This window comes from Pleurodeles waltl, chromosome 3_2 (assembly GCF_031143425.1).
Source record: "Pleurodeles waltl isolate 20211129_DDA chromosome 3_2, aPleWal1.hap1.20221129, whole genome shotgun sequence".
Taxonomy (NCBI): Eukaryota; Metazoa; Chordata; class Amphibia; order Caudata; family Salamandridae; genus Pleurodeles; species Pleurodeles waltl.
The window spans coordinates 13,290,040-13,303,062 of NC_090441.1; the positions used below are offsets into that span (position 1 = coordinate 13,290,040).

The 13,023-nt window shown below is 43.1% G+C and overlaps 1 protein-coding gene across 9 annotated transcripts in view; it reads right to left on the bottom strand.

The window, feature by feature from the left end:
• Positions 1–13,023, bottom strand: part of SYNRG (synergin gamma) — a 361,082-nt gene that overhangs the window by 142,206 nt on the left and 205,853 nt on the right. The window lies entirely within an intron of this gene.

Genomic DNA, 13,023 nt, shown 5'->3' on the forward strand with positions numbered 1-13,023 from the left:
ATTTTTGTACACACATCAGAATACAAATCACTCAATTTCACAAACGTATCAATAAAATTAACTAATTATGTAAGTATTTTTTCAAAAAGCTGAAAAAATTTAGAAACCATGAAGTATATTGGGGAGACTTTTTTTTAAGTAAAGAATAAAACTAGTACATATTTTGAGGGAAAAAGGTGAACTCAATCCAGGAAGTACAACGTTTCAAAATGCACCTTTATGATGATTTAGGAACGCTAAGTTTTTAGTCCAACTGTATTGTTTGTAATTAATAAAGTGGTCCCAAAATAAAATGCCAAATATTTCAAAACTTTGTGAAATTAATGTTTGTTTCAAGAAAACTACTCTATAAAGCAACAGACAAGCACTGCACAGCAACGAAAACTTACTGTTGGGTTGTGAACTTTTCCATTAGTAATGTAAGCTGGTGAAAGGGTTAAAAATATTGCCAAAGAAGAGTTGTCAAGTCGTTCAGGAAACTGGTTTCTTCACTCTAGAGTCCCACAGCAAACAAGCATAATGTAACACTGAGTGAACATAATTCATTTACCAACCACTGTGGAGAATTGGCTTGCAGAGCATAATAAGTGTTTTTGTGTAAACTTTGACTGAATCACTTTGTGCTTGTTATCTTCTTGATATGCTTTATCAGTAAAGCTACTTTGTGTACCCATCCACACACAGGGGCCAACATTTTCTGTGCAACAGAAACATCCAATAAATGCTTTTAAGAGGCATATCTTTTTGTCATAGTAATTTTGTATTGTGGGTGCGTAATGGACTCAATAATCCATTAGAAGGTATATGACCAGTAAATACCAGAAGTACATGACGAATTAAGAACAGTATATATTTTCTGCAGACTCATAAGGAGGCCTCTTGTCCTCACTGATGAACAATTTAAGGTTTCAGCAAAACATCAATAACAAAGTCCTTTTCAATTATCTGTGGGGCACATGATCAATCTGTTAAGTTCAGATGAGGTAAAATTTCAAAGATCAGGATTTATCTTCTTATCCCCTTACCACATTAGTAACATTTGTCTTTGTATTTGGAATGTTGGTTCTCTGTTAGTCCGTAGATGTTAGTCCAACTTAATTAAGTCAAGTATAAATGTGTATGAATCTCATTAAACCTCTAATCTCATTCCCTAGAGATTTCTTCTTTGTTGACAAAAGTGAAGGACTAATCTCAGTGAATTTTCTAATAGGGTCATAGATGCATTACAACATTTTCAAGATAGGCACTTAATGTGCCAAAAATATTTAGTGAGTTTTATTGCCCTACAGTTTAGACTGCAAACTGGATGTCAATCCTGCCTAACTGAAGCAACCTCATCAAGCAGCTAGATTTCCCTGACAGGGATGTCCCAGACACCCAACCATGGAATCCAACTGACTGAAAGGCATTGTGTAGTTGGGAATGTATGCCACTGATACATCAACAAAATATAACATTGGGTGCCTTCTCTCAGACTATGGACATGCAATACGGCCACCACAGCACCCTTCTCAGACATAAAACCACACTGGGGATCTCCCAGAATGTTATACAGATGATGAACAGTGGACTGGATTTGGATCATCAAAATCTAAATGAGGCCCTATATCTCCTGCCTCATGATTCTGTTTACCCCCTCCTGAGAATTGTCTACTAGAACAATCTGAGCTGGAGGAACAGGGGTAATTTTTATTGCAGACAAGTGTGGAAACAGAAACAATGGAAGAGAGGTTAGAACGAGGGAAAAACATGGTCACTCTGGCCATAACTATAGTACATTATCCGGTTTTTTGATGTGGAGTTTGTCAACAACAGGAGTCTCACTGCTGACAACATAGTTGATGAAAAACTGTTACATAGTCTAAGATATTAATAGCCACCTACTGGAAGCAGACTGATGAGGGATTATTGACAAGGTCTCTGTTCATGAGTGCCTCATGAATGAGACAGTGGTCAACGTTCCTCAAGCAGATGGCAGAAGAGTTTGGACCCAGATGTTTTAGGCAGCAACTTTTCTGCATGGCTGTAGGCTGGCTGTTCAGCCATTACTGGAGGGCAGTATTTCTAGTGAGCTGACAAAGGACAGCTCAGTAGAGTCCACTAATATTTCTCTGAAACGTCAGACTGCAGGTGTCTCCGTCTTTTTTTAATTTTTTTTTTTTACTTTGGCACACAGCAACTAAAACGTGGAGGCTAATAGAATGCGTAAAAACAAGGCTTCCACCAGGGTACATAGAAATGTTCTTTTGCTTGTTTCAGAATATTGCAGAGAACAATTTACTAGTCATTATCCTGTGGTAGATGTAATGAGTAAATGTACATATGGATCATCATCAAATATTTTCATTTCAGGTTTGACAGGGCTACAAAATAGTTTGGTTTGGTGAGAGCCTCCTATTGTTGTAACTACAGTAAACATTATCTATTTCCGCTGGTGGAGGAGCATTCTCAGATTAATGCAGCTTGAAACTGTGACACAACCACAAAGCTGGGAGCCAAAGTGATTGTCCCAGATTTAGAAGGCCCCTGCCACTTTACCTACTGACTCATCTGGCATAATGTTCTACAATTGCAACTAGCATATGCCTCTGAACTGTTGATGAAAATTGTTCTTGGTGTAGTGTGGCTGAACATCATCAAGTAGCAGAAATACGTCACTTACTTTTGTGGAGGCTTCTGCACTGCACGCACTATCGGGGTTTAGTTCCCATTCGAGGACTTGAGTCATCATGCTTAACAGGTCCACAAATGTGTTTTCCACCACTGGCAACTGTCTGGCAAACAGCTGTATGTCTCCTGTGCCAGTGCAGAAAGCTGGAGATAGTGGGTTCCTCATGCTTTTGAATCTAGTACACTGCCATTATGCTGTCTGTTTCAGTAGGACTGTCTTGCCCTTGATGAGCCTGATTAAAGGCTCTGAGGGCTAGACAGAGGGCCAGTATGTCCAGTAATTTGATATGATCCTCTAATGATGTAGGGTCCAGATGCCATAAACGGTCATGTTGAAAAATACAAAAAAGTGATGTATGGAATGCTTAAACTAATCTCAGCTACTGGCAATTACTCGGGCCAAATACTAGTCCATTGTTTTTTTGCCCACCATGCTTTCTCAGATTAGACACACCCACATACAAATCATCCTTGGTCTCAATCCAATAGGAACAGTTCTGCCAGAACTGCCATGCCAGGTCTTCCCTGCACTGAATAAAAAACAACCCAAGAGCAGTTTCGGATCAGTTGGGCCGCATCAGCCATGTGCAGGTGGGAGCCACAGCACAGCCGTGGGCTCCCCACTTCTTGAATGAAGCATCTGTAGTAATAATCAGCTGAGGAAGAGGGTTGAGGAAAGACGTGCTGAGCAACCAATTATTGCAGCTCCACCATAAGAGAGTATTTTTAATTTTGGCCTTTACCAACACTAGATCCTCCATAACAGACTTCAGCTTGTGACCATTGTTTTGCAGGGCATTCTTGGAGAAGATATATGTGCAGTCTGGTGTGCATAACTATGGTGATGCATGATCATCCCAGGCAATTGCACTACCATTCTTACAGAAAGAAGATGCTTTGTCTGAAAATAAGCATCTTTTCAGCAACTAGGAAGGGTAGGCTTCTCTTGGTTGAGCTATGCTTTCCCTGCTACAGCGCTGAGGATGGACACTAAAAAGGGGTTAAATTGTTGGGAGGTGGAAATGGGATTTTTTTTGCTCCGATGGTGAATCTCAGCCTGTAAAATAAGGGCACTGCTGTCTGAGTGGGTGCTGGGCATTGTGGTTTGCTGCTGCTCTTGATCATCCAGTCGACTAGATAGGGATAGATGTGAATGGCATTCCTGTGCAGATGTGCAGTCATCACTGCCAGAACCTTTGTGAAGGCTCTTGGGGTCGTGAGGTCACCAAAAGGCAAGACCTTGAACAGGTAGTACTTCCACTTCCCATGAACCAAAGGTAATGGTGATTAGCTGGATGAACGAGAATGTTAAAGTAGGCATATTCCATGTCCACTGCTGACATGCGGTCCCCCTGGTGGAGCACAGGGATGATGTCCTACACAGTAGCTTTATGGAAATGTTCTGACAGGATGTGCTGGTTGAGATACATTGTATCAAAGATGGTTGGCGGGACCAGTACATTTGTGGCATTAGAAAGTAGGAGGTGTACACCATGTGATGGATTTGGGTGTGGGGGACGCTTTTTGCAAGGAGCTCTTGCACCCTCCTTCAGCAGCCCAAAATGTTGGATGTGTGGTGTCATGGAATTCAAGGCAGTAACCCTTGTGAATGACAGAGTACCCCCTAGTCTTATATAATTTTCTCCCACTGGGGGGGGGGGGGGGGGGGGGGGGGGGGGAATGAATAACCTCAGTCTTTCACCGACAGGTGATCTGTGATCTTGGGAAAGGAAGTAGAGACACTTAAGGAGCTGAGGCACCCAAACTGGAGCCGCCTCTTTCACGCCAGTTTCCCCATGTGTACGACCCATGACTGCTACTTGTAGGGTCTGCTTTGGCCTGGGTCTGCAGCTTTTGGAGGGTATCGATCCAATGTGTGTCCTTGATTTTTTCAAGCATCACATTAAGGTGGGGCCAAAGAGATGCTCGCCATCAAAAAGCACATTTTTGGGGGGAATGTTGCACTACTGATAGGAAAGCAGAGATCTAAAGACATGCATTCCAGTGTAGCAGAATGCTAGTATTGATGCCCCAGGCTGTGATTAAGTCTAACAGGCGGCCATGGAGAAATATGCATTTTGGCAAACGTGTTTAGAAGCAAAAGATGACCCAGTAGATAGGCACATAAGGAAATTACGGGAGACAGATAAGGGAATTATCCACCTTCACACATGATATAACTATAACAGATTGCATGCCATAAGGTCACATGCCAAGACAGATTTACTTTGTATTACATTTTATATTCTCAGATATCAAGGTGTCGATATGAGGACTAGGAGGGCAATGAGAGAGGCTGATCATTAGCGTCTGCACATTGGAAGTGTGAAGACGTACTAACTCACAAAATAACATTATGTAATCTTTTGATGTGATTGTGCCATGCTGGACAATTCAGGAGAAAAGGCCATAATTTGTACCAGTATCTCAAGATGGCACTCGCTTACTTAGACTATTTCCATGACACTAAAGCAGTGTTAGCACGTCATCACTTGTGGTAACACTTACAATCACATAAGACTATTTCAGTGACCTGAAAGTATGGTGAGACAAAAAAGTCCAAAAATTAAATAGTTTGATAACTGAGGATTATATATGATTCAGTGATGTTGTTAATACAGTCTGTGTGTATTAGCAAAATACTGAATGAATACTGAATGAATTTATGTGGTATAAGTTATTGCCTGAAAGTCTGTTTTACATATCTATCTCAGTCCGTCATTTATATCGATTGCTCTCACTGGCACTTAAGTTATAGTTTGCCAAAGGTGTAGAAGAACCCTAAATGGGTTAAACCATTGAGAGCACAACTCTAGGGGTGCAGGACTTCTACTTGTGAATCACTCTGGAGCATTTTGAGCTTACAGAAGATACTACAGAGTGGTGGCACCTGTTGTCCCAACATTGACCCCGCCAGTGGTCAAGTAATGCAACAACATTTTTAAGCAAAGGCTCTAAGCATAGGATCAGCTAGTGCCATCCAAAACAAGTTGAGAAATTACAAAAGCCTTTTCCCACTCCAGGCAAAGTATTACAGTTTTGGATTGGCAAACTACCACCCCAATCAACCTGAAATGAATAAAAAGCAATCTGACAAGTGTTTCGTTCTAATTAGAGCTCATCAGAGAGGTACAGGCAAAAGGCTTTGGCTCTTTCTAGCCTGGTGGGAATTGCACTCTGCTAATCCTATACTTAAAAACTCTAACAGAAAAACAGACACTTGAGGTGAGCAGATTCAGAGTGGTGGTGGTGTACAGTGCTTCATATAAACTACCCAGAGTTCCCTGCTTCCTTTTTGCATATTTTATGCTGCTCACCACAGTGCACCAGAACAAGGGGCATTGGTTAAACAGAAACCGGCTCACTTCGTACTATCTATACACTCAGCATCAACAAAGAAAACAGCCAAGGCCATGTGTTGCGCTCGAAACGCGTTATGGTGGACAGTAATTAAGAAAGGAATGCAGTAACTCTTAAGCATGGTGCCATTTCCTTTGTTGGTGTGGAGTGCAATACATATATACATACACATATATATATTCAGACACATACATATATACAAGCGCATACAGACGTACACACATACATACATACATACATAGACCTAACTGGTGAATTTCTGTGGGTTATTTTTGGGTCAAAACATTAATGTTGTCACTGGTATATTTACCCAACTACAACGTTACTTAAACTTTGTCGCTGCAGGTAGGTAGTTCTAGTCAGGACCATGTTTCCATGGAAAAAGCATGTTTTGATTTGCCTATATATTTGGCACTGGGGACTGCCACTTTCCCGGGGTAAAAGATTATATTAATGCAGGGGACCCAAGCAGCCTCCATACCCCCCCAGCCCACTCCACTCCCCCCCCCCAGGACATAGCTTTTTGCTCTGACTTGGCAGGAGCTGTCAAAGCAAACACTCCGGTTCCAGGAAGCGATAGCTGTCAAACAGCTCTCACTTGCTGGAAGAAGAGGTTTCCTATGTTTCCACGCTCACAGAGATGTGGGCAAGGAATCAGTGGAAGTGTCCGCTTTCAGCAAGCCTGAAAGAGATTATCTCACAATAACTTGACAACTCCTGCACACTGATGGTCTACCCATTGTCTGTCCACAATTCTTCATCACTATTTAATTCCCCTTGGAGTCTTGGTCTGCAACTTACGGATCCTGTCTCCTCCCTCTCATTCCTTGGGACCTGGTCTACGCAAAACATTCTATTACTGTTGTCTGTTTGGAAGTGCCTGGTCAATGGGTATGAGGCGTTTGCATTCATTATGGCACTCATGTGTTCTAATATTCTTTTCTTCCCAGCATGCATTGTACTGCCTACGTATTTCCAATCACACGGGCAGGTAAGACAATAAACCACGTAATTGGAATTACAATTCAACAATTTTGTGAGGATTTCAACAACTCCCTCTATGGCACTTCATAATCTTTAACTTTCATGCTGCACTTGCACGTTTTGCAGCGAGTGCAGGGACAAAATCCTGTGATCTTGGATTTCTCGATCTTAGTATCAATGAAATGGCTGTGGACCAACAAATCCTTATTATAAGTGCCCCTTTTGTAGGTCACCTGTGGCACCGATGGTAAACTAGGACCAATCACCTGATCAGTCTGTGAAATCTTCAAATTCTTCTTAAGACTGTTACACAAGTGTGTGAAGTCTGCTGAAAAGCCTGTTATCAGCCTCACCGTATTTTCCTCCTGCTCTCTCATGACAGGATGCTGCATTCGCACCAAGCCACAGCAAACAGTTATGTCCCGAGGTAGTGGATCCTAGGACATAGCAGGAGCCGGCCCTGGGGGTGGCGGTCCCATGACCATAAGTGGCTCCAAGAGGCCCCCCCCAACGTGTTAGAAGACCCGGGGAGGTGGTGATCCCTTGGGCTTCAAATATTTGCCCCAGGGTGCTGGTGGTCCCCGGGGCAGTTGGGGTTGGAGGGAGGGCTTGGGCCCCCCACATAATAATTCTAGCCCCAGGGAGGTGGCGGTCAATGGGGCAGTGGGAGGAGACCAGCAAGTACTCCCGGGACTTGACCCTCCCAGGGGCTCTGCAGATCCACCACCACTCTGGACTGTGAAATAAAAACAAACAAAAAATCCTCTTTAGCCTTGGAGGGATCCCCACCACCAGCCCTGGCCCATTTCTCTTTTTTTTCCCTACACTTTTTTCTAGGACTCTGCAACCGAGTCCAAGATGGCTGCCAACAGTTCCTGGGTGAAGTGTTGACAGCCGATCAGATCTCTGCATGAGATCGGGAGGGGGCACAAATCCTTCACGTCCCTAGATATACACATTTTTTTCCCCCTTCATTTCTCAAAAACTACTTAACGGATTTACAGCAAAACAAAAAACGGTTGCTTTCTGGACCTACTTTTCTGGCACATTTGGTGTAAATCCATCCAGTAGATTCGGAGTTATCACTGTTCATAATACCTATGGAAAAATGAATGGGGAAAATGTACTTTGGCACCCCCTGTTTTCTCAGCCCGCCTGGACAGATCACCCCAAAACTTTCCAGACAGCAGCTGATGCGACTGGCAAATTTTTTAGGATAGTTTCATGAAGATTTGCCAAGCGGGTTTGCCATACACAGCTAATTACTCCACAAATTATATAGTGCGCATAGGCTAGGACTCCTTTGTTAGATTGTTTTACTGCAGGAGAGTGAAGTAAGGAGTGATGAATTGTGTATGTACAAAAATATATAGAAAGTAAAGAAGATGTCTATGAAAGTATTTAAATATTTACATGATTAGGTACTGAAGCGACTACAGGCTACCGGAGGAGGAAGGAGGGCGCATGTGAATCAGCAGCACTACACACCACAAACAGATGTACACTGGTTAAGTGACATTTTCCGTTTCATGGCATATGTAGCTGCAGATACACATGCTGTGCATAGACTGAAAAGAAGTTCTCCTTCCAAGTAAGCTGTGGTTAGCCTGTAGGAGTTGAAGTAGTTTGAAATAGTGTTTTTAGTACCACTTCACCAACATTTGCTTCTTGTTGAGATAACACATCCACAAAGTAGTGTTTAGTGAATGTGTGTGGTGTGGACCATGTGGCTGCTTTGCACATGTCTGCCATTGGTATATTTCCTCAGAATGCCATTGAGGGACCCTTTTTTCTAGTGGAATGTGGTTTTGGAGGCACTAATAAATGCCTTTTTGCCTTGAGATAGCAGGTTTGAATACATTTTACAATCCATCTAGCTAATCCTTGTTTTGAAATAGGATTACCTTTATGAGGTTGATGGAAAGCAACAAAAAGTTGTTTAGTTTTTCTAAAGTCTTTTGTTCTGTCTAAGTAACACATTAGTGCTCTTTTGAGATCAAGAGTGTGGAGAGCTCTTTCAGTAGTATAAGCTGGCTGTGGAAAGAAGACTAGCAATTCAACCGACTGATTAATATGAAAAGGTGAAACCACTTTTGGTAAAAATGTTGGATTTGTTCTAAGTACTACTTTGTGTTTGTGTACTTGGAAGAAAGGTTCTTCTAAAGTAAAGGCTTGAATTTTACTTACTCTTCTTAAGGAAGTGATTGCTACCAAGAAAGCAACCTTCCATGTGAGAAATTGAATAGCGCAATTGTGCATGGGTTCAAATGGGGAACCATAAGTCTTGTGAGAACAATATTAAGATTCCATGCAGGAGTTGGTGGTACTCTAGGTGAAATAATTCGTTTAAGCCCTTCCATAAATGCTTTTATAACAGGAACCCTAAATAGAGAGGTATGTTGCCTGTTTTGTAGATAGGCTGATATTGATGTTAAATTAATTTTAATAAATGAATAGGCAAGATTTGCTTTTTGCAAATAACACAAAATATTCGGTACTGATGCTTTAAGTGGATCAATATTTTTAGGTTGGCAGTAATATACAAAATGTTTCCATTTATTTGATTAGCACTGGTTGTTGATTTATGTGCGTGTTTTAGAATGTTCATACATTCTAATGGAAGCTGTAGGTATTAAAATTCTATGAACTCAGGAGCCAAATCGCCAAGTTGAGCACACTTGGATTGGGATGCTTGATTTGACCCCTGTTCTGAGTTAACAGGTCTTGTCTGTTTTGAAGCTTGTGATGTGGTACTACTGACAGATTTAACAGTGTTGTGTACCAGTGTTGACGTGCCCATATGGGTGCTATGAGAATCATAGTGAGGGACGCATTTTGTTGACCAGAAATGGAATTAACAGGACAGGGGTAAAAGCATAAGCAAATATCCCTGACCAGTTGATCCATAGAGCATTACCCTTGGATTGAGGGTGTAGGTATCTGGTAGTTTTGGCATTTTGCGTTTCCGCTTGTTGCAAATTGCTCTATGTTTGGTGTTCCCCGCATTTGAAAGTAATATTGAATTACTTGTGGGTGAATCTCCCATTCATGTATTTGTTGCTGTGTCCTGCTTAGAAGGTCCGCTAGGTGGTTGTGTATCCCTGGGATGTATTCCGCTAGCAGGTGAATGTGATTGTGAATTGCCCATTACCATATTGTTTGATGTTAGAAGGGACAATTGGGATGAGTGTCCCCCCCCCCCTGTTTTTTCATATAAAACATTTTTTCATGTTGCCTGCCCTTATTAAGACTATTTTGTGTCTGATTTGTGTTTGGAATGCTTTGATGGCTAAGAACACTGCTAGTAATTCCAAGTGGTTTATGTGGTAAATTTGCTGGATTAAGTCCCATTCCCCTTGTATTGTAAGATGGTTGAGATGGGCTCCCCAACCTGTCATTGACGCATCTGTTGTGATTACAGTCTGTGGCACAGGGTCCTGAAATGGCCGCCCTTTTGCTAAGTTGCTGCGATTCCACCATTGCAGAGATTTGTAAGTTTGGCGGTCAAACAACACTAGATCCTGTAGTTGACCGTGTGCCTGAAACCATGACACTGTTGCAGTGGTCTCACGTTTAGACTTGCATTTGGCACTATTGCTATGCATAATGCCATCATTCCCAATTGTTTCATGACAAATCTGACTGTGTAAGTTAGGTTGACTTGTAATGGGGCAGTGAAACGCTTGTATCCATTGTGGATTTGGGTAGGCTAATGCTGATTGAGTATTCAGAATTGCTCCTAGATAAGGTTGAATTTGTGCTGGCTGAAGGTGAGATTTCTGGTAATTGATTGTGAACCCTAATTTGTGTAGGGTATCTATTGTTTATTGTTGGCAGTTTGGAATGGTACTGGATTTTATGAACCAGTCGTCTAGATAAGGGAAGACATGTATGTGTTGCCTTCTGAGGTATACTGTGACTACAGCTAGACATTTTGGCCCTCATTCCAACTTTGGCGGGAACCGCCAATCGGCCGCCATGCGGCCAAAAGACCGCTACCGGCATTCCAACATTCCCGCTGGGCCGGCGGGCACTAACTAAGTTAGCGCCCGCCGGCCCAGCGGGAATGAGGCCGCAACACAGAAGCCGGCTCCGAATGGAGCCGGCAGTGTTGCGGCCGTGCGACGGGTGCAGTGGCACCCGTCGCGCTTTTCCACTGTCTGCTAGGCAGACAGTGAAAAGCTGGCCGGGGCCCTGTTAGGGGACCCCTGCACTGCCCATGCCGATGGCATGGGCAGTGCAGGGGCCCCCAGCGGCCCCAGTACACCCCTTACCGCCAGCCTCTTCCTGGCGGTGAAAACCGCCAGAAACAGGCTGGCGGTAAGGGGGTCAGAATCCCCAGGGCAGCGCTGCTTGCAGCGCTGCCCTGGCAGATTCGCCCAGCCGGGGCAAAAACAGCGGGAAACCGCCGGCCCCGGTTTTCCGACCGCGGCTTTACCGCCGCGGTCAGAATGGGCTTTGAAGCACCGCCAGCCTGTTGGCGGTGCTTCCGTCATTCTGCGCCCTGGCGGTCCAAGACCGCCAGGGTCAGAATGACCCCCTTTGTGTTGTTACCCAAAAGTGTAGTACCTTGAATTGATAATGCGTGCCTGCTATTACGAACCTTAGGTATTTGATGTGAGCTGGGTGTATAGGAATGTGGAAGTAAGCATCCATTTGGTCTAACGTTGTCATGTGGTCTTGTTTTTGTAGCAAGGGAATGCCATCCTGTAGAGTCACCATATTAAAATGCTCTTACAGGATATATAGATTTAGAGGCATGAGATTGAGAATGGGTATGAGAGTACCATCCTTTTTGGTATAAGGAAGTACAGGTAATATACTCCTGTTCCTTGATGTGAGGTGGGAACTTCTTCTATTGCCTCTTTGAATGGTAGAGATTGTACCTCCTGTTGTAGTGGAATACTGTGTTCTCGAGAGAGTCTGTGAGAACGAGGTGGAATGTTTGGAGTAGAGATGAGCTCTAGGCAATAACCATTGCAGATAATTGAGAGTACCCATTGATCTGTAGTATTTTTTTGCCAGTGAGAATGGAATTGTTGCAGTCTTCCTCCCACAGGAGATGTATGATGATGCAAGAAAGTTTGGGAAGTCGTCGTTTTTTTGGGATACTGAAGCACCCTTTGTGGAAGGGAAATTACCTCTGGGCCTAAACTTTTGCCCCCTGTAAATGCCTCTGAATGACCCCCTCAGGTAATACTGCTGGCCTTGCTTTGAATGGGAAGTGGAAGCCTCTGTAGTTTGTGTTTTAAAACCTCCCCTAAATTGTGGTTTTCGAAAGGAACCCTGAGAAATGGTGTGGTATAAAGAGCTCCCATGTCTTTTGCTGTGTTTTTCTATGGTTGTGTCCACCTCTGGTCCAAAAAGCTGCTGTTTATTAAACTGTATATTAAGGACCGCCTGCTGTATCTCTGGTTTGAAACCTGAGGACCTCAACCATGCATGTCGTCTAATAGTGATGCTCGTATCAACTCCTCTAGCTGCAGTGTCAGCTGCATCTAGAGCAGACGTTTTTTGGTTATTTGTGATGGCCTGACCTTCTTCTATAATTTGTTGCACCCACTTTTGGTGTTCTTTGGGATGGGATTGCAAGAATTCTTGCATCTCATCCCAGTGTGCCCTGTCATACCTTGCTAACAAGGCCTGGGAATTGGCAATACGCCATTGGTTGGCTGCTTGTGTCACCACCCTTTTCCCTGCTACATCAAATTTGCAGCTTTCCTTGTCGGGGGGTATCCCCAGAAGAATGACTATTGGCGCATTTCCTGGCTGCACTGACCACAATAGAATCTGGTGGTAATTGTTGTGGGATGTAAATTGGGTTTGTTGGTGCAGGCTTATATTTTTTTGTCAATCCTTGGAGTTAGAATCCTAGCTTTAACTGGTTCTTTTAATATTTCATCTGCATGCTTAAGCATACCAGGAAGCACTGGTAGACACTGGTACTGCTTGTGAGTGGAGGACAGGGTATTAAAAAAGGAAATCCCTCCTTCTCATAGATTTTGAGAA